The sequence below is a fragment of the Empidonax traillii genome, unplaced genomic scaffold (genome assembly GCF_003031625.1).
Source record: "Empidonax traillii isolate 1590-97213 ecotype Southwest subspecies unplaced genomic scaffold, ASM303162v1 scaffold1268:size140479, whole genome shotgun sequence".
Taxonomy (NCBI): Eukaryota; Metazoa; Chordata; class Aves; order Passeriformes; family Tyrannidae; genus Empidonax; species Empidonax traillii.
In genome coordinates, this window is record NW_020956461.1 from 13459 (window position 1) to 18416 (window position 4958).

General features: G+C 43.1%; 1 long non-coding RNA gene across 1 annotated transcript; it reads right to left on the reverse strand.

The window, feature by feature from the left end:
* Window positions 1-348: 348 nt before the first annotated feature.
* Window positions 349-4859, reverse strand: LOC114069467. The gene is made up of 3 exons (XR_003573782.1): window positions 4627-4859; window positions 2207-2255; window positions 349-467 (listed from the first exon to the last, which is right to left on the reverse strand). It is a non-coding gene; the product is annotated as an uncharacterized LOC114069467 (long non-coding RNA).
* Between the last annotated feature and the right edge of the window lie 99 nt (window positions 4860-4958).

Genomic DNA, 4958 nt, shown 5'->3' on the forward strand with positions numbered 1-4958 from the left:
AAGGAGCTCTGCTAAGGAACATCTGGCTGAATTTAAATGGCAAAGCTTGGACTCAGCACGATAACACAAACAAAATGATGATATTGGCTTCAGCCTCTGGTAACCAGCTGCTCTCAGACAGGGTATCGATGTAACTACTGCTGAGGATTATCAGAATCTTCTAAGCTTCCATACTCCTGCTTTTGATCAGAGACAGAGACAGGTACCACAAGTATTTAAAAAAAAAGACTCACAATAACACAGGGGAATCTATGACAGAAAGAAATGTTGCTGTTTTGAAGAAAGTCTGAGCAGTCATATTAGAAGGCCAGACTTACATAACATAAAATAAATGCCAAAACCAACAGATGTCTTCAAACTGTCTCATCCAGAAGAAATTTATTTAAATAATGTCAAACTGGGTTACAAACATTATAACTAAGGACTTCATATTCTTCAATCATTGTACCCACATACTAATTTGGGACCTGAAACAAGAAAAAGATATTTATTCTTAAGAAGCTATTTTTACAGCCAGAAATCCTCCTTAGTTTGTTTTTATACATAATCACTTTTAATAGCCTTCAAAATAGACATGGACAAAGAGCATTATCTTTAAAAACCCCTGCAGTGTTATAAGTCTTGGTGAAACAATGATTCTAACTCCTACGTTGTTTCCCAAGAAAATGAAGCTGTGATTCAGTCACTCTCATTAATAAATAGCCAGATCCTCATGAAGTTAATTCAACACAGATAAGACAAATTGTATGACAACACAGATAAGAGAAATTGTAAGGGTAGGGCCCCAAAGTTGAATGATTTCGTTGTCTAAAACATCAAGTCAAATCATCTGTTTAAAAATAAGTATATCTACAAGGGATTATTTTTTCCAAATAAACCTCCAAAATTGACCAGGAAAAACTTGATGTATTGAACATTCCACTTATACTTGAGGAAAAAAAATGTAAAATAAAAAGTTTGTGGTATTAATCAAAAGAGTTCTGAAAAAATACTATAGACCTTTGGTGTTTATCTGAAGATGTGGATTTTTTTTTTTTTTTTTGCTGTTGTTTCTTTGCTCTCCTAGCAAATTTCTATTGATAACATTTGAAAACTTGTTCATATATTAGAAGATAACTATTTTCACTTTCACTCTGCAGCATGGACAGCACTGAACAAAACCAGCTTATAATCAAGTGCAGCAAAGATATATATATAAGCAAATAAATTCTAGTGACACTGGATGAGTCAGTGAAAAGGAGAAGGTACCTGAAAGGCAACAAAACCAGACAGGAAAAATAAAATTTAAAATGGGGTGTTAAATCTTATTTTAGAGTCTGTTTTTAAAAACCAGCATAGAGAAGCTAAGTTTTCCATAGAAGAAGGACTAATGTTAATCTTCAGAGTATTTTAATAAGTGCAGTTGGACAAGACAGAGACGTTCCACAGTTTCTGTTCCTTAAAGGAATATTTTCCATTACCTCCTCCTCTTCCTTTTATCTCTGCTCCTAGCTTATTCCACATTTATACTTTTGTGATTGTGACAGTAAAAAACTAACCTTCATAAAAGTATTGTTTTCTGCCAGCTTAGTGAGCAGAATTGTCTCACAGAGGGGGCCAGGCAAGTGCCAGAGCCAGTCAGATGCTGAGAGCCACTGGAATAGGAGGAGACACACAGCTAGGATCAGGGGAAGATAAATTTAGAAGCCTAAATTTAGACCTTCTCCTTTAATTGCCTAGCACTTTGATGCTTGTAGTCACTCTCATTTGTAAGTAACACTTACTCAGCCTAAACTACCTAGAGCAGAAAGAGGATGGTAAAAAGAAGAGGAAAAGGATCAGTGAATTTGTTTTTGTAAAGAGTCACTCAGCTTTAACCAAAGAAAAGAAATAGGGACACTTGCATTTTTTTTAACTGTTTCTGTTGCTCTCCTGAAAGATTACAGAGTATGTGGCTGACACTGTTCTTTGAGATCATGAAGGCTGAAAACTACAAAAAATAATCTCTGCCTTTAAGTACTCCTAAAAGTTGTAATTTCCTGGGATCTGGCTAAAGCCACAGATTTATTGTCCAGAAAAATGTTATGATCCCTACGAATAACTCGTGTCCACAGAGTGTACAGTTCAAAAGAAGCATGAAAGTGGTGCCAGGACTCCCTGTGTCTTTTTTAGTTTTCTTTCTCTCCTAGTGCTTAGAGAATAGCACTTCTGTATAACCATAACTTACCAGTGGCCATTTACGGAGCACCAGGGATGAACCATACAGTTTATGGAATCTGTAATAAGAACAGAAGAAATAAAGTAATGACTCCACACTTATATTTGGCTTCCTTAGTGAAATTGAAGAAGTCATTTATAAAGTATGAACCTTGCCAAAATGGACAAAAATATCTATTTGGATGATTATTTTAAAGTTTGCTTCTGTTCACTTACAAACATTTTAGAAGCATCATCTACCCTTCTGATGCTGTCCTACCTCTCATACCAACCTCTACAGTGTTCTAACGTTTCAGAATTCAGAAGGTGAGCTTCTATTTTGAAATCACCGAATGGGCATTTTTCCCAAGAAATATTTTTGAGGTTCTAAAATACGGTGTCATCCTCTATAGTTCCAGTATATGCCTAATAATTGGCTTCCTATGCCTCTTCAATTCTTCAGTTAGTAAAGACAATTTCAGAATTAGCTCACATTTTAGGAGTGGATTTTTTGAGGAGTGAATGTTGTCTTCAGTAGATTCAATCATGAGAGAGCTTAAAAGGCAGTCTAGCAACAGCTGAAACCAGCTGTGTCTTTTACACTCACACTCAATCCTCATCCATTACTGTGTGAGACTGGTGCAAACACCCACCCCTGAGAGATGCTGTGTTAGTGCTGCAGAACACAGCGCACCAGCAATATTTGTAGCCATGACTTAACACCTCATGACTGCTTTCTGGTTCGTATTACCTTTATAACAGAAACAGCTTCATATGGTAGGAATTTGAGTTATACTCAAGTTGTTGTCTTTGACGGTTTTTTTATCTTCTGTCAGTGCAGTATAACTGGCTTAAAAGCAAAGAAGTCGCCTATCAGGACTGTTAAGCTCCCAGAAGGCAGCAGACTGGTTTTGTTTGCTGCTTTGCAGCACTGCCAGTAGTCTTAGGAGGTAATAGATTCAGTGTAGTTTGTGCTTGACAAAAGCCAAACCAAGAGTTGAGACAAAGATAATTAAAGAGCTGAGCTGATCAGGCTCTTCAGATAATGATCTGCAAATGACTGTTTTGCTATGGTGCTGTCTAGTTTAGAAACTAAGTCTAATGTAATTCTCTTCCGTATGTGCACTTAAAAAGCCAACTTCTAGAAAAAACAAACAAACAAACAAACACAAACAAAACCACAACAACAACAACAAAAAACAAACAACCCAAAACCATACAACCAACTTTCTTAATGAATTGTTGTCTACACACAATGTAAGGAATATTTGGAGATGTAGAGGAGGCAGCAGTCGCCTGGTAGCCTGATTGTCTCTGTGACAATGAAGGAAAACAACTCCTTGATAAAATACACAAGCTTTGAGAGATGAAGTAGGATGGAAATCAGAAATGTAAGCCTTGTGGAAATAGAACTGGACTCCACTAGGGCATTTACTGGCACATTTATAGATATTACAGTCCATAGTTTGCCTTTCTCTTCTCTTTTAAAGCCTTATAATCTTTATTTGCCCCTAAGGTTTTTACCCTCTTGAAAAACGCCACCTCTGACTCATCTGAGACTGTAGATAATAATCTTGGATCAGTGGAGGGGTAATTAGATTGTTTAGAGCAAGACAAAGACTGATGTCTCCTGAGCCCTTTGCCTCGAAGGTAACAGCAAAAAGGGCAATAAAAGAACATTAAGGGGGGGCTGCTGCCTGGGGTTCACTGGCTTAGACTTGGAGAAACTATTAACCTGCTAGAGGAAGACAAGAAAGCCCTAATTACACTACTAAGATAAATCTGCTGAACGGCAAATTGCTTACTATTATTTCAGACACCACGGGCCATTTTAAATCATGATTCTGTGGGATCGTATTTTAACGGAGCAAAATTTCGGGCATAACTCTGCCTCTCCTGGGGGCTGAAACACACTAATGGAAGTGTTTTAAGGGTTCCCTTTTCATTTCCACATCGACTATGACTGGCGCTTACCACCTATGCAGTGGGAACCCGAAATATCTCCACATTTCACCGTTTCGACGCCCTTGGGCCCCTCAGCCTCGAGCCGGAAGGTCCCTCAGGTGTGACTCGTGCGGGTTTAACTTTGTGCAGCGCCGTCCCCCGGGTTCCCCCAGGAGCTCGGGGTCCCTCAGGAGCTCGGGGTTCCCTCAGCAGCTCGGGTTCCCTCAGCAGCTCGGGGTTCCCTCAGCAGCTCGGGGTCCCTCAGCAGCTCGGGGTCCCTCAGGAGCTCGGGATCCCCCAGGAGCTCGGGGTTCCCTCAGGAGCTCGGGGTTCCCCAGGAGCTCGGGGTCCCCCAGGAGCTCGGGGTCCCTCAGGAGCTCGGGGTCCCTCAGGAGCTCGGGGTTCCCTCAGGAGCTCGGGGTCCCCGACGCCCTGAGGGACCGAGGGCTGCGGGCAGGACCTCCCAGCGCCGCCAGCCCGTGCCGGGGAAAGGCTCCGTGTCCGTACCGTCAGTGCTAAGGCTCTTCTCCGGAGGGATCCTGCCCCTGAGGGAGGGAAGGGGGCTGGTCCCCCGCCCCGCGGGAGGCGATCGCCGCTCTCCTCACCCGCCGGTAGCGGAGGGGCCGGCGCCAGCCCCGGGGGGCGGGTGGCAGCTCGGGCCCTGCGAACACCTCCCGCCTCAGCCGCGGCTGGCGGGCGGGCCGGCGAGGCCCCGGAGGCGCGGGGGGCAGCTCGGGCCCCGCGGCGTCCCCCTCGGGCAGACCGAGCGGGAGGTAGCGGCCCATTTCTGCCGGAGAGGGGCGGGGAGGCGACGGAGGCGGCGACGGCGGTGCCGGGGC